Source organism: Triturus cristatus, chromosome 10, assembly GCF_964204655.1.
Source record: "Triturus cristatus chromosome 10, aTriCri1.1, whole genome shotgun sequence".
Classification (NCBI taxonomy): domain Eukaryota; kingdom Metazoa; phylum Chordata; class Amphibia; order Caudata; family Salamandridae; genus Triturus; species Triturus cristatus.
This window is the reverse complement of record NC_140593.1, coordinates 1,055,815,701-1,055,841,078: the sequence shown is the minus strand read 5'-3', so window position 1 is coordinate 1,055,841,078 and position 25,378 is coordinate 1,055,815,701. Positions and strand designations below refer to the sequence as shown.

Sequence of the window (25,378 nt, the reverse complement as noted above, 5' to 3'; positions counted from 1 at the left end):
TTTCACTAAATCTTTGTGGGAGCTGTGGAGTACGGCCTAGCAGGCGTGCTGCCGGTTGGGTTATGGGGCTGAGACGAGCCTTTGCTACACGGCTGCTGTCTAGTGGCCAGGAAAACGCTGGTCGGACTCATTCACCTGCCTGTGGGCACGAAGGTCGTCACTCACCTGCCCCGGTAGAGCTTTTACAAGTGGTGGGACGAGACCTCCGCAGATCCTGGGGGCTCCGTGAGGACCTGAACACAGTCAAGGTGAGAGGGGATGAGCTCCTGACTGGCCATCCTCCCTGACCTGTCACCACCCTGCCCTCCATATAGAGCGGTGACCACGACGGCGTGCAGCCTGATGACAGCATAGAACTTGCACTCCCTGCGCCGAAGAGTGCCCTGCGCTCGAATACGGCCTCCTGGAATCAGGGGATGTGCTACCTGGGCCTGCCTCCCCCTCATTCACATTTTAGCGCTCGCTCACCTGAATTGGCTGGACTCGGCCAGCTGCCAACCAGAAGTGTGCGGTGGGTCTGGCCATATATTCACACCTGTTGAGGCCTAATTCTTCTGCTGCGCTGACTGCAAACTGCTGGGGCAGAGTGACCATGGTCCTAGGTGGCAGGCGAAGGGCGACTGGGGACAGGAGGCCACATACACATCAGCACAGTTTGAACTGGATGCCTACAGCAGTGGCTGACTAGTCCTGCAACCTATCTGAGACACTGAATCTAGAACAGTACTGATACCTGGCCAGCAGAGGTGCCACAAGTTTGCACCACGAACATACAGGGGCCACACTTGTACGGAACACCCCTATATCCTCACGGGCAGGTTGGTCATTCACCAATGTTTAGTGGTGGGTGCATGCAGTTAGGCCTTAACACGGTGTTTGTGTTGACAGCAAGTGCCTGCTACTAACTCTTCCGCTGCAATTGGGAGCCCTGCGCGGAGCGCCCGGGGATTAACAGCTTGAACTCAGCAATTCATATTAGAAGCTGCCCCTGTGTTTCAGCTGCAGTGCGGGCTGATGTCCCCAACACTGCTAGACTCGGTGGTACTAAGATACTTTGAAGACACGGATATTGAGTAACACCATGGTTGGGCCCTGCATCTCCTGCGGAAATGGGTAAGGCTGATAAGACACAATCTAAGCCTCAGTTTGAGCAGCGCCAAATCCTGTCTGCAATGCAGAAAAGTCTGTCCACCATAGATGGCAAAAATTGATTTATTAGCTTATCGTATGGACTGCATTTCGGAGAGAATTGATAAGCATGCCGAACGATTAAACATGGCGGAATGCCTCGTGATGGAGATCGAAGAGTCTTACACGGAGACAGGCATGGCTCAAAAGAAGATGGCGAAGATCTTCGCTGCCCTGCAGGACAGGGCAGAAGACTTGGAAGCCAGGTCAAGAAGAAGTAACATCTGCATCATTGGTCTCCCAGAAACTTCCTCCACGGGCAACATGGAATTGTTTGTGGAAAAACTACTGGTATCACTGCTAGGCTGAGATGTCTTCTCCCTCATGTTTGTAGTTGAGCAAGCTCATCGGTCACTGGGCCCTAGACCGGTGCTGAGTGCTGCGCCTCGCCAGATCATTGCTAAGCTATTGAATTATAGAGACAGAGATGCCGCACTGAGGCAGGCCAGAGAGAAGGGAGAGCTGCAGTTCGAGGGCTCCTCGATTTCGTTGTTTCTGGACTTCACTTCTAAGGTGCAGGCCAGGTGTCAATTCGCCCCTCTGAAACGCAAGCTCCGTGACTACAACCTTGAATATGCAATGCTCTATCCCGCCAGGCTGAGGGTGAATTTCAGTGGCAAGTCAAGGATTTTCTTTGACCCCAGGTCCTTGGAGGCGGCCCTCAAGGACTACGCTAAGCTAGACAGGAGGAGCGGCGAAACGGAGAAACTTTCTGAGGCTGCTGGAGGCAGCATGGAGGAGCAAGACTAATACTGTGTTATGCATAATTTCTGGTGAGTCCTTTCAAGTGGTAGGTGATGTGAGTCCTTAACATACATGCTGCCATACTGAAAGGATTTGGTCTCCGACCCCTGGGAGAGCACGGGGACATTACAAATCGAACATAAAGTACTGCATTTGATAGACGCTGTCATATCCATTGTGACTTTGTAATTGATGAGTTCTCCTATTGTCCAGTTAAAAGTTTTTATGGGCTTCACATGGGTGGGTGCAGAGGGTCTTGATACTAGTATAATAACTCATTGTACTCTACACTCTCTGGGTGTATATTCTAAGTTTTCATGGCATTTTTAGACCTCTACTACGTAGAGATACTAGGCGGCACTGTGGTAACATCCGCCCCTATGTGTCACTCACTCTATGGCACCATTCCAGTTAAGTTTTGAAAGGGGGGTAGGGGGCTTTTTGACCATGATAAGTTGGGGATTGCATGGCATGGGAGGAGGGAGGGGGATTTTGGGGTCTATTATTTTGGACACAGAGTGTATTGTACGTTTACTTATCACATCAAAAGCGTTTACCTACTGATATATCCAAAGGAGAGTAAAACAGTCATAATAAGGGTCTATACAGAAATGTTATCCAGTTGTAGCTCTGAACCAGGATAGCAAGGTGCGATTTCTAACAAGGAACGTTAGGGGACTCAATGATTTTAGAAAGCTACATAAGGTGCTAACGTACCTCACCAGGCACAGCGTAGATGTCGCTATCTTACAGGAGACACATTTGCACCTAGACAGCAAATTACTTACTCCCAAAAGATTACATGGTCCATTCCATGATGCTGGATTTTGCACACACGCAAGAGGAGTTCTAACCTGGGTTAACCCAAAATCGGGTATCACATTAGAGGCCATTGACACTGATACGGGGGTAGGTATGCGATCTCTAGGCGTAAGGCTCGAGGACTGGATATATCTACGGCCCCAACTTTGACAATCCACAATTCTACAGAGAGCTCCTGGGACGTATACAGGGGGCTCCTTACTCCGGCAACTTTGGGGTGGAGATTTCAATTGTATACTTTACCTGACGTTGGATCGCTCTGGTTGTCCCTCCAGATGGCCGTCAGTGGCCGCAAAATCTATCATAGACGGTATTACTCAATGAGCCATGGTAGATATATGGTGCACATGTTCTCCAGGTGTGGGGGGCTTCACTCACTATCCGGATCCTTATAATTTACACACAAGAATAGATTATTAGTTCTCCTCTAGAACCCTGTGCATGCATTTTCTATATTGTGGAGTTCACTCTCGCTCGTACTCAGATCATGCTCCTATACAGCTGGATATAGAATGCCCGCAGAAAAGAACAGCTCCATTCATCTGGCGATTTCCACCATATTCACTATTAGATAATGTTTTTGAGTCCGAAATCACGGAAGCCATAGAATTTTTCTTCAATATCAACATAGGATCGGTCAGTCGATTTGCTACGGTTTGGGAAACCTTTAAAGTTTATGTACAAGGGATTGCCATCTCTAAACACTCGGGAGCCATCCTCTTCCTCAGAGAAAGGCTGAAATTACTTGAGGGTAGACTGGCTGAGCTCGAGAGTGTAGCTAGAGCAGGGGGCGATGATCATACTACAGAGGAGCTGAGGGAGACACACGAAGAATACCATGAAATTGCAGATAACAAGATCAAACATATGGGAAAATATGCTGTTGCCAAAACATAATGCAAAGGCGAGCGCCCCGGTGCAACCTTGGCCTCACCGGCACGCAGCAGAAGGGAGGTGGCTCAGATTACAGAATTATATACTGAATCTGGTGAGGTATTGAAATGGCCCACCTCTATAGCAGATAGATTTAGTCAGTGTTATTCGGAACTGTACCGCACCAGAACATCGGACGATGCCGCAGCCATTCTAAGCTATATTGAGCATATTAAATTACCATGGCTGGCAGACGATTGGGAAGTTCTCACTGCGTTGAAGATAATGCGCTCTGGTAGCGCACCAGGGCTAGATGGTATAACTGTTGCATTTTACAAAGAATTCAAGGAACTCCTGGTCCCACAACTAATCACTCTGTTTATGGAAATGGGTGAGACTGGCGAGATGCCTTTGTCTATGTGAGAGGCATTGACAGCTACTCTGCTTAAACCAGGCAAACTGCCTAACGAATGCTCCTCATATAGACCGTTGTCCCTACTTAATGTTGATACCAAGCTTTTTGCCAGAATGCTTGCCTTTGGTGCCCAAGTTGGTTGGAGCGGAGCAGGCAGGATTTGTTCTGTGCGAAATCTGACATATAACCTACAAACTGTATTTGGTACCCTTCAACATACAAAGCCAGATATCAAGGCTGCAGCAGTCTTCCTTGATGCAGAGTAGGCCTTTGACACTCTCGAATGAGCCTTCATGTCCACTATTTTGAGAAGAATGGGTGTTGGGGAGGTCTTCTTACAACTCGTAGGAGTGCTATATAATTCCCCTTCTGCCAGGATCAGGGTGGGAAACTTGGTGACTGTGCCGATCAAGATTACCAGAGGCACCCAGCCTCTCTTATAGTCAATTGTAGCAGAGCCGCTGGCGTATGCACTTAGGGAATACCACGGGCATAGAGGGATCCATTTCCCGGGCTATAACCTAATTGTTTCCACATATGCAGACGATACACTCTAATACATTAGAGACCCAGAAGCCAAATTATCCCCAGTGCTAAGAGAAGTGGTGTGATACGGGGAGTTTTCGGGCCTTAAGATAAATTGGAATAAGTACACAATATTTCCACTCACTCCAGCTATGGAGCCTATTGAGCTAGACTTCCCCCTCTCATGGTCCACAGACTCAGTTTGTTATCTTGGTATACAGGTCCACACAAACCCTGAGATGGTTTTTCAAGGGTATTAAGGCAGGGCAATTACCAAGCTGGAGAAGGAGGTAGAACGCTGGATTTGCTTGCCCCTGTCGCTATTAGGCTGAATCTCTCTGATGAAGATGGTGGTATTTCCTAGATTCCTTTTCCTGTTCCTCAATATTCCGATGGTTCTCCCCATGCATTTCTTCAAGCAAGTTACATCTAATCTGGTGAGGCTGGCCTGGTAAGCAATCCAGAACTGAGTGGAATATTCTCACTCTCCCTTATACCATGGGGGGATTGGGAGCTCCTGATCTAGAACTCTATTACAGAGTTGTGCAGTGTTCACACGCTCACTATTGGGTTCACCAGAATACAGCTCTCCCACACGTACAAATCAAAAAAGTGGCGGCTGCCCCTGACCCCCTAGTGGTGTCATTGTTTCGCAATCCATCTAGAAGCGCTGGGATCTTAGACACGATCAATGCTACAGTGCATGTGTGGCATTATCTGCTGAAAAGGCAGGCGTGAGCTATCTTGTATTCCCCCTTGACACCTCTGGAATGGTGTCAATGGTTGCCAACCTGCAGGGAAAAAGAGGTAGTGAGGACAATGGGTACAATCAATATAACCACAATTGGGGATCTATTTACGGCTGGCACAGCTCATAATTCGACCGAAGTAGAAGCAGAGGGTCATACTACTTACCCGCTGACGAGGTTTCAATTCTTCAGAGTGCGACATTTCCTTCATGGGTTGCTCAGTGAGGACACACCTGAGTTTGCCCCCCTATCTCACATACTATGCGCAGACTCTCCTAATAAGACAGTATCTATCATTTATGGTTTAGTACAAGATGAACGCAAAAACACCCACACTAAGGCTATACTGGAGTGGCAGAGTGACCTAGACACGTTCCTTGATGATACCACATGGCGGTATTGCTGTGAATCCACGAGGCGCATTTCCCTCAATGGTAGACACAGACTTATACAATTCAAATTCCTAAATAGAACTTACTACACCCCAGCCCGACTACATAGATATGACCTTAGAGACACCGCTGAGTGTGAAAGATGCAACCCTGACCCAGTGGGATTCATGCACCGAGCCTGGTCATTCCCAGTCATAGCTAACTTCTGGAGACTGATTTTCCTGAAGTTAAGCAACATCATAGGCACCCCCTCCCTATTAACCCATTACTGGCACTCTTGGGACATTCTATACTGCTGCAGAAGGATTTGAGTAAATTAGTGGATATGGGTTTGCTCATGGCGAAGCGCAGAGTGGCAATGAGAGGGCTAGGGGCCCGGCCCCACAATTGCTGAGTGGTCTAAGGACATGTTATACTGCAATACACAGTCAGAAGTATACAGTGAGCTGTTCCGCCCACAGAGTCACCCCAAGAGTTTTTGGAGCCTTTGCCAGAGCTACCTAGCCACAAGAGAGTCAAGTGTGTCAGGGGAAAGAGGACAGAGGGTGACACTGGTTCATGCTATTGATGCCCAGGTGAGGTATACCCGTACCCCTCGTTCGGGAGCGTTTTCCCGTCCCTTACTCGTGAAAGAATGCACAGGACTCTTGGGTTTGGAAAAAAAATAAAGGGGCTTCGGTTTTTAGATTCTTATGCTCAGCAGTTCTCATGCGTCTTTGACAAACTTCCTTTTGTCAGCTCAGAGCAAGGGTAAGGACAAAAAGAAAGAAGAACACAACAGAACGTAGGCTTTGTTCCTTGAATGCCTTTTGGCTCTCACTGGATCCTTCCTGTTTGCTTCGGGTCATATTAGTTGTGGGGTTGATCCGGGTCTGGTCGGGTTCAGTAGTGTAGGTGTCTGTCTCCTCAAGCAGGGAACCGGAAGAAAACAAGAACAGAAGGAGTGTCAGGTCTCTCTCCGTAGATTAGGAAAGAGGGTAGGTATTGTGCTGCTGCCACCGGATCCTCCTTGTGGGGTGTCTAAGTGAGGGAAGGTATCTGTGTACTAGCGTGCCGTGCCCCGTATTCCCTCCCACCAACCCCGAAACCAAAAGGAGCCCAGCACTTGTCTGAACCCACGGCCCTCCTGGGCTGCGGGGAGGGGAGTCGCAGCCTCCACTTTCCCTGCTGGAGTACCGGACTCCAGGGCGCTGCTCCTAGAGCGGTTGTCTTTCTCGGTCTTCTCCTCCAATTGGAACAGGTCCCGCAACTGTAGTGCTCCCTCCTCTTCCGTGGTCTTCGGTACATGGCTTCTCTCCTCGCCTTCTTGGTCCGCGTTGTCCTCCTCTCCGGTTCCTCCTCTGCACGCCTGCTCAGCTCCCGTATCACGCTTTTAGCCCCTCCTGCGGGACTCTCAGTTACCGGCTTCTGAGTTCCGTTCTGAGCAACTAGACCGCACAGTCCATTTCCTGCTCAGATCCCGCCATGTTGGAGGGGTCTGCGTCATCCGGAGCGGGCGGGAAACCATCACATGAGGCCCCGCTGGGGTGAAGCTACAGGATGAAATTGTTTTAAACTTAGCAATGAAAGTAAGATTCATACTACTGTATACTGTTTAAATGCCTGCTGAGACACTTGCTGAGCCTTGCACTGGTTGATCTGCTCTTGGTACAGACGCTTGTAATATGAACTACTCTATACTCTATTCCCTTGTTCTGCTTTGTGTAGATGTAAAATTTGTTTGTTACTTACAATAACCTATAAATAAAATTTACATTTAAAAAAAAAAAAAAAAGACAAGGATGTTACATGTTCTTTGTACAAAATTAAGTTCATGCAAAGTAAATCTTAGGGAATCACTGTTGTTGTAATAACAATGGTAGACACTGTACTGCAGTCATGCATGATTGTGGCTTACATGCTCAATACCCCACACAAAAAAAAAAATACTGATAACCTTTCTAGCTCACTGGAGCACAGGTAATGATATTTTAAAAAACATATGCTAAAAGTTGATGTATGGTAATCTCAAGACTTTGTACCAATAAAAGGGTCAAGACTTGTTCCCAGGCTCTATATCATATAGAAAAGTATAATGTCTCACCTGTCTGCTAACAATAAAAAATGGACCATGAATGAGTAAGCCAATAATATTTGAAATGGTTCACTTAGTTTGCTCATTTATTGATATTAATTATACTCTACGAAGATGGAAGTTAAAAAAAAAGATAACATTAATGTAAAATCGATTGCAATTCTGGCAATGTATGATACAAAATCAAAACAGTGTATTCAAAAGGTTAATAAGGTTGTGGGTTTTGCTTCATGAGTGGAGAGAGGGTGGAAATTCTATAACATAGAAGAAGGATTTTCTGGATAATGCTGTTGATAGATCTGTTTTTTATTTTATTTATGTGACCGTTCTGTAAAATTAATCTCAGTTTGAGGATATGTTTGCCTCACTCCAATATCACAATTTCCACAGTTTAGATTAAGCCATGACCCAGTTTTGTCATATACTTTAGAACCCCTCAGTTCCCAATGGTGTGAATTCTTTAGGGTACTTCTAAATATTAAAAATTATTTTTGACATTATAGAAATGGTCAGAGTATTACCTTCAGTTTGCAAATAGAGGTAACTGGTAAATACAGCTGCAGAAGGTTGCTCTTCCGATGGAATTCAAATATAATAATATTAATAATAAAAATAATAGTAATAATAATAATAATAATAATAATACACTTTGCATCCACTTAGAAAGAAAGCTGTCCTCCTGATTTTGTATTATTGCCTATTTGAATGGTGTTTAAATTAATATTTTTATTCTTGTTTTGTAGGACGTATGACGGCACAGTCCCTGTGCTTAGCATCATGGACCCCGTGATTATTAAAACCATAATGGTGAAAGAGTGCTACACTTACTTTACCAATCGCCGAGTAAGTGTAATAAGATTGATAATTATTTCATTGAATCCCTTGGGTCCTTATTCGCCATTCTTTCTATTGATTTCATAATTAATTGAGGTTTATGGGAGACTGACACATACTATAATGTGGTGTGTTTGTCTACTAAACTTACCACTTACTGTGTCAACTAAGGAGCCGATTATGATGGCCATCGTTGTGGGAACGGGACCAACCGACAGGTAGTCGGTGGTCCTGCCCGCCAAATTAGGATCCAACCTCGGTGGAGGCGGTCGGAAACATGTCTATTTGTATTCAGGCTTGTGCTGCGGCCCAGAAAAGGGCCACTGCACAAGCCCCAATGCAAAAAGGCATGTTTCAAATATCCCTGCACCCCGTGGCAGGCACCATGCGGTGCCTGCCCAAGATGCAGAGAAGTTTAGTGGAGCACCACAGTCATTCCGCCAGCCTTTTCACGTCTGAAGAACCAATGTGAAACAGCTGGCGGAACGGTGGATCGTAAACCCCACAGCACTTCCTCCATGGTGGGGAACGCGATCGGACCGACCGCCCGACGTGCTCCTTGACCCATCGGAAGCTGTCGGTCGGTCCATGGGCCAATGCGGTCTGACCGACTGCATGCTAATGCTGTGGTCTGACCGGGGTTAGAGATGTTGGTGGAACCGACACGATTGCATGTCGGTGCCGGTACCACCAATATCATAATCGCCTTTAAGCTTGCTTTGAATCTCTTTGATTCTGGAAACTGAATTTTGGCAGGATTGTCTAAATCCACTCTTCCCCTTTGAAGTCAGTGTTTCATGAAGATCATGACAAGACAACATGCCAATTGACCTAATTCAGGTGGGATGCTTTGATTTTTGAAGCAAAAAATAACTTTATTTTAGCTGCCTTCAGCTTCAAATTGGCTCCGCTGCAATAGCAGTCAATGAGAGAAATACATTCTCCCGATTATGTTTTAAAAGTCTCCCACTTTCCTGTTCTAAAATGTTGGCATCCAGCCCCAGGGTTGTAGGCATAAGGCTGTGTACTGCTATTTGCATGACAATTGCTGCCGGCCAATGGTTGTAGGCGTGAGCTGTGTAAAAGCCTTACTGATCTTATTTAAGAGATTTGTTCCATAAAATGTTGGCATGTATGTACTAGTAGAGGGAGTAGATACATTCAGTCACATCCCAATTGTTCTAAAAGAATTATAGTGGTTATCTTTACCGGCTTGTGTGCAATTTAGGATTACTGTTCACACAGTGCTGAACTTTTAGTAACTCAACATTATTTGATAGATAAACTGACTGTCTCTGATGGGTCCAATATGGTAAGAGTCAGTTACATGCAGTTGTGGATAGAGCTCCCTGCTTCCAAGAGACTTATACCTTCATCCTGCTCTTTAAAAATGTGGCTTTTGTCCTTTCCATTTGGGTTCTGCTCTGTTTAATGCAAGTATCTCCGTATCTCCCTCCCTCTCTCCCTCTCTCTCTCTCTCTCTCTCTCTCTATATATATATATATATATATTATCTACTGGCGGTCGCCAGTAGATAGTTATAGTTAGGACCGTGTTTCCATAGGAAATCTGAAAATTCTATTTTGAATAACTTTGGCGCCGGTTGACGAATCCTCGCGAAATTTTCAAAACTAATGGGGCGCTCCGCTCAGCTCCTACCTTGAAAGTCTCGGGGTGATTCGTCAAGCAGGGGCTGAGAAAAAAGGGGGGTCCCAAAACGCGTTTTGCCCATGCATTTTTCCATAGGACCTTTAGACACAGCTACAGCCCGAACGGCTGAACAGAATTACTTGAAATTTGGCAGAGAGGTAGCCCTCAGGTCAGGGATGTGCCTTTTGAAGGTCTCATGTAAATCTGTTCAGTATTTCCTGAGAAAATAGCATTTAAATCAATATAAATATCTATAGGCGCGCTCCGAGCACGTACCATAAGCTTACCGTAGGCGCACGCCGCCGTGCACGAGCGCGATTCTGATTGGTTGTTAGATCTTAGTAAACATTCGAATCGGTCGAAACCAGGAAGTGTCGGCCGCCATTTTGTCTCTCGCAGTCTGAGGGGGTAAAAAACAAAGGTGGAAAACGTGAAAAGGGGGCAGGGTGGACAGTTCCTGACCCCCTAGCCTTTGGCAGGGGGTCCCAGAAGGACCCCCAAGGGCAAAAATTAATTTAAAATTTTTTGCGAAAAATCGCGGAATGCGCGTAGCGTACACGCACGCGTAAACGGAAAAATTCAGCGAGAAAAATTCCGCGAACTTCGTGTAACTATTCCGCGATTACGCGTACCGTACGCGCACGGCAAAAAAACATTTTCAAAAAAGAAAAAAAAAAAATTGTGAGGTAAGGTTGGCTCTTAAAAGAGCCGTTGGGTTAATACAGGGATAGAGGAAAGAAAGAATGGGAATATTATGAACGTCTACAAACGTGCTGGTCTATCTTATTGTTAATAAGGGAAACACTGGTCTCCCCAAAAACAATAAGACCACAACACGTTGTACACCTCATTGAAACCCTCCGAAATCGAGGGTTAATGTCCAGAGGAGCTGAAGAAGGTGATGCTCCCACCTCAGAGGAAGGGCTCAGCTGAGCTGCCGATGATGTACTCGGATGAGCTTCTGAGGTTGGGCTCCGGTGACTTACTGAAGAGTTTTCTTCAGTATGTCGAGCAAAGGTCCTGGGATGTTTATCCCTAAGGTGTCTCATCATAGAGTGATTTCCAAAGGAATACTTCTTCCTTGGATCTCCTCTAGATAAAACACGCTCACAAAGTCTGCAAGTGACCAATGGAGCATTGACCTTTTTCTGCCCCTCTGGAAAAGTAAAATACTCCCACACAAAAGAATCCTTTTGTTTCCTCCTTCTCTGTCTGATGATGGTGCTGCTAGGCTCACTCTCAGAAGAGGTCTGCTGCTCTGCCATTGTATCTCAATGTCAATTCAGCTCCTTCTCCTAGGGGATCTCAAGCAGTAATGAGGGGAATGGGTGTGGTGTGGGAAGTTTCTGGAACTGAAAGTAGTTTCAACTAATGAAAAGTGTTCTTTGTGGATCACATGACCTACCGTGCGCGCTCCGTAAGCTTACGGTACGCGCTCGTAAACAAGTACGCATGTGCAAACGTGACGCTTACGGAGCGCTTACGGAGCGCGTACGTAGGACGCACTCGCGCATGCGCATTACACGCCCCAGCGTAACCGCGACGTTGCTTCTGCGCAACGCGCATGCGTGTACGCATACGTCACGTACGTATCACATAAGCGCACCGTACTTATGACGTACGGAGCGTGTAGCGTCAGCTTACCGTACGCGCATCGTATCACGTAAGCGCACCGTACTTATGACGTACGGAGCGCGTAGCGTTAGCTTACCGTACGCGCACGGCAAAAAATGCATAAAAAAAAAAAATACAAGTTTCAAGAGTTGTAGAAGATAATAACTGTGATGTACAACTGTATGTAAACATTAATTTTTAAAAAATTAACCATTCCATAATGCAGGATATAGTACATATATTATTTTATACATAGGTTGGATATTATTTTTTACCAAAAATCTCAAAAAAAAATTTGCATTTAAAAAACCGTACAAATTCACTGAAAAAACCATAGGTTTCACACACGTTATAGTTAGGAATTAGCATTTAAAAAACCTTGCAAATTCACTGAAAAAACCATAGGTTTCACACATGTTATAGTTAGCAGGACATTTCACTCGTGAAAAAGCAATGAAATTCCCCCGTTATAGTTAGTGCAGGCAACTATAACTCACGCGACCGCAATCCTCTGCTGATGATGTCAAATATTACATCACTGATGACATATGTGTCTTTCTGAAAAAAAAATATTTGTAATATATGTATAGCTAAAAATTAATGGAAGAAGACATGGGTAAATAAGTGTCTAAATACAGTGATGTAATATTTGACATCATCAGCAGAGGATTGCGGTCGCGTGAGTTATAGTTGCCTGCACTAACTATAACGGGGGAATTTCATTGGTTTTTCAAGAGTGAAATGTCCTGCTAACAATAACATGTGTGTAACCTATGGTTTTTTCAGTGAATATATATATATATATATATATGTGTGTGTGTGTGTGTGTGTGTGTGTGTGTGTGTGTGTGTGTCGTGTGTGTGTGTTTGGCAAATGAACATGGCTCATTAGATAGTTGTTTGTGGAAAAACTTAAGAAGCTCTATGCACAAAAACTATTTTGGAATATATAAAGTAGTACTCCTTTATATCCTCCAAAATGTAATTTACAAACCTGTGGCTGGAGATCTATGCTTCTGGCATACGATGGAATGGTAAATGCAGGAGGGACAGGAGGGAGTAGTTGGAAAATGGGAATAATTACTACAAAACAGGTTTAGTTATGTAAAATTTGACATTGGGGAGGGGCATGCCAAGACAAAACACAGATCCACATAAGAGTAAGAAACTCATAGTTCTAAAACTACTACTGCTGATGAAACTGACTGAAATTTACTCCAGCCAAGCTTTCAAGAACCACAAATTACCAATCACTGATATGGCAACACTCTCACACAATACAAATAAGTGGGGAGCGGTCGCACTCCAACATGTAACCAATGTCAGCAAAAATTATAACATATGGTTTGTTTAGGTGCTAGTGAGTACCACCTCCTGATCCGCTGAGGTGTGAAATATATAGTCAATCAGTAACGCCCTCCTACAGGGAAAGTACGAGCTCACACAAGCACTCTGTATTAGCGATCAATGCGCTTAAAACCTGTAGATCACGTACTCAAAAGATTCCATTGAATGTAGACTTCAGTTGGAAGATTTAATTAATTAATTATCGATATTTCTTCTTCATATTTCAAATAACTTCACAATCATGTTGTAGTCAGAATGTCAAGTAGCATAGACTCCCCAATGCATTTAGGGTCTAGCCCTTCTTCAGGGGCATTTCCTAAAAGAAACAAATACACAAGCTATACCCAAGGAGCTTATGGATGCATCACCAAATTATACAGTTAAATACCAAACCTAAATGAACATCATCAATACTTTGTTATTTAATCACCGTAGCAAACCTTACTGCACTACTTATAGAATAATTAGAAAGTCCATAGTGAAAAAAAGTCGAAAGAAACCTCAATCATTAAAAAACATCGGGTGTTCGTAAGGGCCAAACAAGTGAATACCAGCGTGCACATAGACGTGAACATTAAATAAGACACTCGAGATTGTCACCAAACAGTGGTAGAAAGTCGGAAAAAACTATGAAGTTATAAAGAGATACAACACCCGAAAGCGTGTAGTCACAAATGCTCAGAACTACTTCAGTGGACATTCACCCGCCATCGAAGCCCTGAACACTGCCGGTCTGATTAGCATTGCGGTCGTGACCGCAGCGGTGTGATTTTCCGCCCGCCACTTTTCCACCGGTTGCAGTCCGCCCACTTGCCTGGCGTGCGGAGTTGGATCGCTACAATTGTGGCAGATCAGGGCCAAGCACTGCCGGCACGATTATGATGCCGGAGGTATCCAGCTTTCCACCGCGGTGGAACCGCCATGGAAAGGCATGCGGAGAATGTCTCCGGGGGTCCATTGCGGACCCCCAATGTGTTGGGGGGGTGTTTGGGTGCACTGGACATGTCCCTGTACCAGGTGGCAGGCACTCTGCAGTGCCTGCAACACAGTGCAGGGACATGCAGGGCATGCTTGTTTGGACATCGTGGCGGTGCTGCTGGCAGCACCGCCCGCCACAATGTTAACCGCTGCTATCCAACCGCCGCGGTCGGATTTCCACTGCGGAGGATAATAATTGGACCGGGGGTTTTCCCGTGGTCCTAGCGGGTGGTGTTTTCCCGCTACCAGGGCGGTCGGAGTGATTTTCCGACCGCCATGCTAATAAACCCCTTAGTTTTTGCCCCAGGCTTCGCAAAATATTCAGACAAGTCTTCAGGTGGGAGAAGGAGCATCCTCCACTGTTGCTTCAGCAGATGTGGGGAGTGTGAGCCAGGGTGAGGGAGGCAGAGCGTAGGTATGTGGAGGGTTGGTGGAAGTTCAGGCGATGGTTGATGTATGCTGGCCCTTGGTTGGTTGTGGAGAGCCATGAAGGCGTGCATCAGTATCTTGAATTTGAATTGGCATCTTTTTTGGTGGGAGAGCCAGTGGAGGGTCCTGAGCTGGAGGGTGATGTGAGTCTGCTTGGGGGGGTCAAGGATGTACTACCATTTCATTCAATGCCACACAGAGATGGCACAGTTCTGCTCTCTCTCTGAGCTGGTGCACTTTTGTAATTACAGTCCAGGGCCTGCTTTACGGTCAGGATAGTTTTCTGCAGAAAGGGGTACCTTCTTGTACAAAAAATATCCTTGGAGGCATTTTCCTTTTGTTATGGGCAGAAAGGCAGGTGCACTTTTTTGGTGCAAACCCATGTCTGCAACTCTTTATAAATATGGGTTTGCATCAAAATCCATAGGTTGATGCACAGGAACACCCATTCACCACCCATGGATTCAGTCATGGTCGGTGAAGGTAAGTGCGGAGGGGCAGTGGGGTGGGACGGGGCGTGTTGTGAGTCGACAGACAATGACGAGGAAAAATAAAAGAATTCAAAAAACCACTTACCTTGCGCTCATTATGCGGCGACTGTATAGAATGCCTCCATGAGGCAGAGTAATGCAAGGCAGGTGCAACGCACTGCATTGCGCTATTTTTCTTTTTTATAAGCAACACAAATAAATATTCTTATTGCTTTGTGAATACCAAACGAATTGTCCATCAGGTCTGTGTAAAATAAGTAAAGTAAATAAAATCTTTGGTAATCTGAGCCTCTGTGTCCAAAATGCTTGTTACTTGCATAACCAAACCCTATTAAATATATCTCAATAGTTATATTCAGCTATTTTGTAGGGATTTCTAAAATTCAGCATTGTGTTAGAACTTTAGCAAATGACTAATCTTAACCATATTAAATATATACTGGAATTTATATTTTGTTTTCATTTAGAACTTTGGCTTAAATGGACCCCTGGAATCTGCACTCACTATTGCCAAGGATGAACAATGGAAGAGGATTCGTACGGTGCTTTCCCCAACATTCACAAGTGGAAAATTGAAAGAGGTGATTTATTCTCTTTTCCCGACTGCACTTCTATTTTTTTTAAATCCATCCATATTTCATATGACCTCCACAGTGAAAAAATAGAATTTGATTTTTATAACGTTGGCTACCCTCAAATGTCTTTTGAGGCTACACTCAAAAGACATCAAAATAATTTGTATAAAAATACCAGTTTTAGACAGATTTGGATTTTTGTATTAACATTGGTTCAATTTGCCTGGACATCTAAAAGCACTCAGTAGCCCCTCTTCACCAATCGTGACTATGCATTGCAAAACTTCGGGGCTCATTACGATGGCAGAGGGACCGCCACCGCCAGCTGTGCGGTGGAGGACCCTCCGCCATTGGAATGCCAATTTCCCCCGCCACATTAGGATGGCGGGGGAATCATTCCGCAAGCGTGGCGGAGGCAAAGACCACCGCCACACTTCCGCCACAGGCAATCGTTAGGATTGCCTGGCGGAGCGGACAAGACTGGGGAAATGGTGGCGGTGCCTAGCAGACACCGCCCGCCACATTACAATGCTGGAGTCGGCCAGCCTTTTCATGGCGGTAGAACCACCGTGGAAAGGCTGGCGGGGATTGGGTTTTGGGGCCCGTTGCGGGCCCCCCTTGTACTGGGGGAGGTGTTCCTGCACTGGGGGGTACCCATGGTAGCCCCTGTATTTCCCTGCACTGCCTGGCAGGCACCGCATGGTGCCTGCCACGTAGTGCATGGAAATGCACAGTAGTGTTAAACATTGCGTACGGTGCTGCAGCCAGCAGCACCGTCCGAAATATTAAATAGCCGGGATGTGCCGGCCAATAATTGCAGTGGTGGGACCGCTACATGACTGGCGGGCGGGCCCTACCACCGCAACGATGGCGGGCGGACCCATGTCCGCCCGCCATCGTAACGAGGCCCTTGGTTTGGTGTTTTGACTTATTTTGGCAAGCATGTTGTATATTTGCCAAGGGTTTTAAGGAGAAGCAATAGTGTGTCTATACAGAAAGGTATTTAGGAAAACACTGGAAGGAATTTATTCAGAGTTAAATATGTGTGCTTTTGGTGGAATAGTGACTTTCCTTTCAAACAAATTTTAGGAACATCTATCTTTCCCCCTCGCATTAAGTCATTATTGATTATGCACTGATTCGAGATATATTCAATTATGATTATTTATGTGCAGATCCAAGCCCCCAGAAGAAAATTCAAATTGAAAATACAAGATTATGAACTCTGCCATGGTCGCACATCTGTAAGGCCATGTTACTAGTTCCAGGCACCGTGAGTGGTCACTGGGCGGTATCCGTGATGCATACATTGTTTATCATGGGTTTTCCAGGACCACTATACTACAACAGCATGACTGTTTAACCAAGTTACTCCAAATGAACAGTTGACTTTTCCAGGGTAGCTAGTGGCACAGTCAAGGCTTGCTAAGGAATCAGGAGAGGATGTGGAACTCAGATACTGCGTGACACAAGGAATTGCTCTCAATGAACTCAATATCCAGTCACAGCTATCTCACTGGCAACCTATAGGAACCTTTTTACATTTTGGAAATTACAGTAGCTAAAAAAATGAAGTTCATAAAACCAGAAGGTCCTAAGTAAAGGTTCTCCAAATTTTTCTATAGTAGGAGCTCATTATGTTTAATGGTCATCACTACTAGCATGTATTATTTGTGATGTTAGTTTTATCATATTAACCATCACCAGGCAAGATTAAAATGATGGCCACTTCATTAGGATTAACAGCAATGACCATCCCAGTGCATCAGCAGTAAAGCTTTGGAGTTTGTAGTTTTGTTTCTTATTTAGGGCAAACTTGGTCCAAGGGCATAGAGCACTTTTTTTTTTTTTTTTTTATATCTGTTTTTTATTGATTTTACACAACCAATCAAATAAACAACGAAACATGATACAATATCATAAGCATACGTGGCATAATGTCATACAGTCTCAGACAGCATAGTAGAATACACAGTTACGGTGTCGAAGCATCATGTGAGCAATTTTAACCTTAGTAAGTAAATCTCCTGTTGCTAACCAAAGCGAGTGCTGCCAGCTTTCGGTCCCTCATCCCGTGCCCAAGGGCATAGAGCACTTTACATGAGCATAACAGTCTATAACATAAGGTCAGATAATTTTATTAAGGCAAAGAGAAACTTAGGGCCCGATTATGATGCAGTTAGGAAAGCATTCCCACCTAGGGCCCGATTACAATGCGGTTAGGAAGGCCTCCTAACGGCATTAGCTCTTTCTGAATTGGATCGGGAACAGGTCTTTCCAACCGAGGGCCTGATTATGATAAGGGTAGTAACATATGCTCCCATTGAAGTCAATGGGAGTCCAACCAAATCGTGTCTGGAAGCATCCGGATGCATCGTACTCGGCCGGTCAGACTCTCCCGATCCGAGTGGGTCGGAAACCATATCCAAACCAATTCGGTCGGGAAGATTTCCTAAACGCATCATAATCAGACCCTAAGTGATTTACACATGGTCAAATTTTTATAAGGCATCGAATGATTAAGTGAGCTGCTCATGATCACTAGATGTTGAGGCCAACGCCAGGGACAAACGTGGTACAATATTGCTCATGTTTTGAATGTATTTTATTGTCTTATAAAGAAACAAAAAAAATTAATAAAGGAGGAGATACTTTTTACAAAAAACAGGACTTATAGTTTGGTATGAATGTGTGTGAATGGATGTGAAAACAACAGTTTGGAAGACTTAAATACAGACTAACTATTGCAAAGGGGGACATATAATTTTGTCCCAGTTCCAAAGTCGGCAGCTCTGGTTGTTGGGCCACGTCTCCTCTCCGTCTCCTCTCCGAGATTGGTTAATGTGGAATGCGTCTTCAAGAATAATCACATAGCAGCACTGCCACAAGGCAAGAAGGAAATATCAGCAGTGGTAGATCTCCTCAAACCAGGATTAATTATCATGCAACTATCAGCTGTAAATATATTTTAGAAATTCAACAGTTTTGTCTCTCAGCAGCAGATTTTAGGTTTCTGAAAATAAACCCATTCAATGAACTAAATAAAGTTAGTTTCTGAAAAAATACACTTTTTGCCTTAACATACTAGTTTCCTTTTATAATAAACATGTTTTTAACATCAGCTTCTTTCCATCATAAACCTACATGTACAATGACTTCACATAGAAAGCTCTGATTCACATGCTTATGTATTACTTCGTATGGCAAGTATGTCACTAGTTAAGCAAAGTATGCCAATAACGTTTCAATGTAGACACCATTAGGTCAGCAGTGGACACAAAAATGACAAGGATGTCAACAGTTTGTAAACCAGAGCTAAATGGCAGAATCATGACTCTGCTAGGGCTGAACACTACAATGCCAAGGATGAATATGTTACATATAAAAATAGCCAACATGATGCCAAGAGTATCCCCTATTGCTCCAATGGTGGCACAATTAGAGCAGAGAAACTCATATTATGCATATGATTCCAAAAGTGCCAGGAGTGGCCAGTACTCCTATGCCAGGGGTTGCCACGAATAAGCTAATGATGTCCACAATATGCCAAGAATGGCCACATTATTTCATGCCTTTCATTCCTTCAGAACTGGACACCTCAAATGCAAGGAAGATGACAAATATATGACGAATAGCCATTGTTATGTCCGAATTGACCACATTATGGCTAGGAATGTGAGCTATCTAAATGTGCACCATTGGAAGAGATGTGGCCATGACTAGTCCACCAAAGTGTAAATAATTTCAAGCAAAATCTTTAATCCATGAAAAATCTTTATGCAACGGTTGGACACTAACAAGTGGCCACCATTACTACAAGTGAGGATACACCTCTTTAAAAGAACACTTGATTGTGACATTGTATAGCAGTACATAGTCAACTTCTGTTCTCAGAAACCAGCTACCCGCCAATTACCTGGACTGTATCTTTGCCGTTGACCCTGTACATCACTTCTCCTCATTTCATCTATGTTTGTGCAATACAACTACCAGATCCATGCCTACTCAGACATATATAACATACATACAAGGAATGGCCTGTATTGTGGTTTAGATGATCCCCGGATGCCAGATGGACAACCAGATGTCAGGTGCCAGAAAGGGACACATAGAGAATCCACACTCGCTCACACAACTTACACACACACACATATATATCCTGCTATGCCAAGCTGATGGTGTCTGTACAAGTCTCAGCTCCTACTCTGCTATGGCTCTCCTTCACCACTGGGCTGCATCAAATCGAGCTCACACACCTCTATCCTGGCTCCTCCAGTTCTCAACTCAAGCTGATTCAGATATTCCTGGCATTCTTCTTTTCTGGTGCCATGCTTTCATATGTATACACTAACTGAAAGCATGGTGATTGGCTGTGTTGCATTGGTGTAATTCACACTGAGTGTGTGACCTTTGGACCAAATCTTCGCTTTGGCTGTCTACCACTCTAAGAGTCTGAGGCCGAATGGAGCTGTAGCCTACATATTGAAGGAGGAAGCACCATTGAACTCCAGATCTTCTGAAGGAGATACTAGATAACTTGATGAATACACCTGCCTACCTCTTTCTGGGAACAATAAATAACCCTAATCACCATTTTAATGCGTTCATTTTAATCTCCTATTCCAAATTAACACAGGCCTTATGATCAATCTTAGTTTATAGGAAAGAATTTAGGTATTCACAGAAAACTTTATCAATTCTCACATTTACAATAATAATAATAACAACAAATATATTTATTGTATATTAATCATTAAAATCATTAAAATAAAACTCACTTAAGACAATGTACCATTAGCACAGTTCAACACAATTCAAACATCGAATGATTTGAGTCAGGGCTGCCCTTATTGCAGGAAGTAAAATGATAATTAGCCAAGCTCCACGACCCAGCCAAATGTTTATAGTGAACATTCAACTTAATAAGTGTAATATGGTACTATTGCCCTGCTGGGACAGATTTTAGATGTAATCTAAATGCTCAAGAACAAAAAAAATTTAATTTTGTGTAACAGCTACCTGACATGTGCAAGAATGCATTTTTTACTTTGTGGACTCAATTGTGATTGACAATATGTGTATAAATCATATCATTTTACTAACCAATCAGACAGTGCTGGGTCCCTTGCTCAACCCTTAAGAGCTCACGATTTCGAAGCGTAGGTTTTAGAAACCTTTTGCACTCATTCAGGAGTGCAGGTAAGATACATAACAATTGAGATGTTAATTCTGGATTTGCTCCACAAAGTTTGCAGCATCAACATTTAAATTTGATCAGTTTAATGCACTGCTGTCTTAAAGTTAGAGGTAAGTAAACTATGTAAAATTCATTCCTTCCTTTCTTTCTCTCTTTCGTTATTTTTTTTTTGACAGAGAGGAGACAGAAATATGATTCACACAATTGATGAAGAATAGGCTACTCAAAAACAATAAAACGCATCACACTTAGATAGTAGATATCAATGAAATGTTACAATTGGGATTACAGAAATTGTTCCCGCATCTTATCAATTTTGTTACTGGTTCCAATTCTAGCCAAAACAGGCTTTGCCTGAACTGTATATCTTTCCTAACCACTCTGAAAAAAATTTGAAATGTGTTTCCCATTTTTGAATGATCAAACATCTGGCTATTAACATTGAAATATAAATTGTCTTGATCCTCTATTTGATAGACATATTCACTGTGATGTGCATACAAGTAAAGCTATCTTAGGATCTCTTGAAGTACGAGGATTGATTTCAAAATACCGAAACATATCTTCTCAGAATTGTGCAAGCAAAGAACAAGATCATACTGTATGAGGCCAGTTTTCTATTTCTCCAGAAGAGATTCTCAAACACTGGGGGTTAGTACTTTGATGAATCTTGTTTAAAAAAGGAGGCATTTGACAAATCAATCATTTAGCATAGAACTGCACTCTGCAAAAGTTAGCTCCACGCACTATGGAGAAGTTCAGCTCATTGATCTTTTTCCACATGTTGAATGTCATAATAACATGCGTTTCAATTTCCCATTTCTGTATGATTTTTAAAAAGGAACTCCAGGGTTTTTTTTAGGAGTCACCTGATCCTATACTATTATTTTCTATTACATTGAGGGCCAAATCTTCACCCACATTTAAATTATTAAAGTCTATTTTAGACAAAAAATTATGAATACGATTATACAACCACATGACCAGATCTTACGACCTCTTGTGTATGGTTCTATGAGGGAACTAGTCTATGGTTCTATGAAGGAACATGTCTTCTAATCATTGTTTAATATAAAATACGGTAGTTTATAAAAACCACAATCTTGCCATTCGAATACTTTAATTTTGGAGAGAAAATACTGCTCATTCACTATTAACTTCTAACCCAGATGTAGAATTAACATATGCAATAGAAAAATATTTAAAGGTTCATTGCTTTTTAGGAACCATTGTAATAACAAGCTTTTTAAAGTGACTCTGGAAATTTTAACATATTACCAAATCTACTATAGCAGAGTATTTTATACTGGAAGATTTATTTCCCCAAATGGCAGATGGAAACATTCCTTCGATTTTTTAAAAAACATTTGTCTAACATACAAGGAGCACCTTATAACACCTAATAAAAAAATGGTAAAACCACAATTTTGATTGAAGCTCCTTGTCCCATAAATCTTAAAGTGGGGGACATTATCGCTGAAATTTGGACTGAACCTGTTTTTAATAAAAAATGACACAATTTAGGTAATATGAATCTGCTATATCTGAAGAAACATATATCATTACGTAGCATTTGTGATTAGCATTATGTGCTTTCTGAATCAAGAATGACTTTGGAGGAGCAATTAAAATGAACAGTATCTGTCTCTAGCTGATTAATTTATAACTGCCTAATTCTTGAAACATGAAAAACCTTAAGCACATGAATAAAATTGATTCTTTCGAGTTTCAAAAATAGAAACACATTATCTGCATAAAGCTTGTTCTTTGATATATTATGTATTATAGGAACTATGGGGATCATTACAATGGCGGTCGGCTTTTCGTCAGACCGCAATTGCTTCAGTAGTGGGATCGGCTGCCTACGAGGCAGCCTACCCACCTACCGCATTACGATGCAAACGCCACCGCGGCAGTCGCACTGGCCATACTTTACATTGCGACGGGTGCTGCTAGCTGCAGCACTCACTGCAATGGAAATAGGGCACTGTTTACATTTACATGCACTAAGCAGTCACATGGTGCATGGAAATGTAGGGGGCACCGTAGGTGCCCACCAACCCCCAAGAGAATGTGCCCGGGCTGAAGGGAGTCCCGCTATGGGCTTCCAAGTTCCCTTTCTGCCAACATGTTCCTTGCGGGTTAACCGCCATGAACAGGCGGGCGGAAAGAAATATCATGATCCTGCAGGCACCGCCGCAATGCTGGGCAGTGTTGCTGTTCTGACAGGCGTTCGGAAAAGGAACACCCGTTGGAACAATGGCGTTCATTCTTTCTGACCGCCACGCTTACCCAACACTTCCCCCGCCACCATGATATGGCGGGTGGAAAAGCGATGTACGATGGCAGAGGGTCCGCCACCGACCGGCTGTCGGTGGCGGGCCTTCCGCCATTGTAATCAGGCCATATGTTTGTGTCATTTTGAAATGCGGGTTTGAGGATACTATAAAAAAAAGCAAATAAAACAAGTGGCAATGGGCATTCCTATATCACTGTCTGATTCACCTTGAAGGAGCTGATTTCTCCTAATTTTAAAATCATGCTGGCTTGGGAAACTTTATTTTTTATAAGGACATGTGGGCTGGGAAGGAACAACAAATGCACCTATGATCTTTAAGAGTCTTTTCCAGTTCACAAGATCAAAAGGTTTTGTGGTGTCAAGAACCATTACCACAGCTTGAAATTTCTTAAGAAAACAAAATATTTAACAAATCAATTAAATAATTAGTATGAAAATGCAATGCTCTGCAATAAAATAGTTTTATTTATATGGATCAATCAGTCTGCTACTTTATGCTCACCATGCCACCCCAGTTTGGACCTAGCCATATACAAATCAGTCTTGAACCTGTTCCTTGTGGGATGCCCAGACGTGGGTCCCGTGCTCTCCATGCCACTGGAGTCAAGCTTTCCTGGCTGAGGAGGGCTGAAAGCCCGAAACCGGTCTCAGGATGCTTGTTTCCGGTCCAGGGAGGACCTGGCTTGGCAGTTCGGGCTGGACTGGTCTCACAAGGAACAGGTTCAAGACTGATTTGCATATGGCTGGGACCAAACTGGGGTGGTGTGGTGAGCAAAAGAATGATGGATTTAACTCAGATCCTTGTGACTGGGGGTGAATGTTTGCATTGTCCAACATTACGTCCATCAATTGTTTCTTTTGCATATTACTTAAAATCCTCTTAAATGTTTAATACAATTTGATTGGGTACTCATCCTCTGTACTAGCTTTCGTATTTGACATACACTAAATCATCTCCAAAACTTCTTCCTGTTTAGAGGGGGAAGTCAACTAAAATGTTGCCTCGGTATGTAAAGTAGCAATGAGTAATGAAGTGAGAAATAATTCTGAATACTAAGGATCAATAAAAAGATAGTTATTATAAAAAAAATTATAATGATCAAAACGGTCATTTAATTATTTCATTGATTTCAAGAGTTCTGATCTTAGTATGGAGACTTCTGATTTATTTAAAGACATTCCACATAACTTTCTCCCTTGCTGACCAAGGTCGCCATATACCAGAATATTCACTCTCTTCATAACTTCTCTGGAGACACATCCCATCACTCAAATATATTGCATTTAATAATATTATTAGAGAACATGTTTTTCATTTCCCAAATTGCCCTATTTTATGGAGCATTATGTAAAACAATGTTTTCATATAAGCGATGTACCTGAGCTTGCAAATCCAATTTGTATTTTCACATTTTTAGCCTGCCAGCTTGATCATAAGTGGTTATTGGGGCTTTATGAGACCTTTGACGGCACCCTAGATGATAGAAAAAAAAGCAGTCCCTTCATCCCTAACTAAAAATTCTCTTATAAAACTATTTGTCTTTTGTAACCACATTTCAATCCCCTGTAACAATTTATTAAAAATCTGTCTTATGGGCGGATGACATTTCAATGGATAACAAAAGTGTAGTTCTATGGCAAAGTGATCAGAGGATCCACTTGAATAAACATTCTAAAGACTGGGAAGGGACTTATATATTAAAGAAGTGCATGTATATTTCATTTTGTCTGGGAATTTAATTGTCAAGGCATCCAACTGATCATAATCGCTCAAATAGGAGTGAAGAATTATTTGCCAGTTTTGATTTATTTTGCTTTGTCTTTTGACTTGAAGAGCCTGGAGATAGACTCTGAAAAAAAGTTGTATTCCCCCCAAAGATAATTTCCACTTTTTGCAGCATAAACAGTAAGAAAAGATTAATAAAAAGGGAAATATTATTTGAGCATACATATTTACCAAAACTAACTGTTTTGAGGAGCAAATTCAGTTTACCCAAATCAATTGATCTTCACTATCTTCCTGCCAATTTTACAGTTCTAGAGCTCAGGTTTAGGAGAATAAACTGCTTCATCTCAATCTTCGGAATCAGGGCCTGATTTAGAGTTTGGGGGCATGGTACTCCACCACAAATGTGGCGGAGTACCTTGTCTGCCAAACTGATTGTCCACCTGTTGTATTTTGA

General features: G+C 43.1%; 1 pseudogene across 1 annotated transcript in view; it reads left to right on the top strand.

The window, feature by feature from the left end:
• Positions 1-25,378, top strand: part of LOC146796554 (cytochrome P450 3A5-like) — a 152,356-nt pseudogene that overhangs the window by 54,932 nt on the left and 72,046 nt on the right. Inside the window, exons 4-5 of the transcript XR_014969636.1 lie at positions 8,526-8,625; positions 15,592-15,705. The product of XR_014969636.1 is annotated as a cytochrome P450 3A5-like (transcript). The remainder of the gene's footprint in view (positions 1-8,525; positions 8,626-15,591; positions 15,706-25,378) is intronic.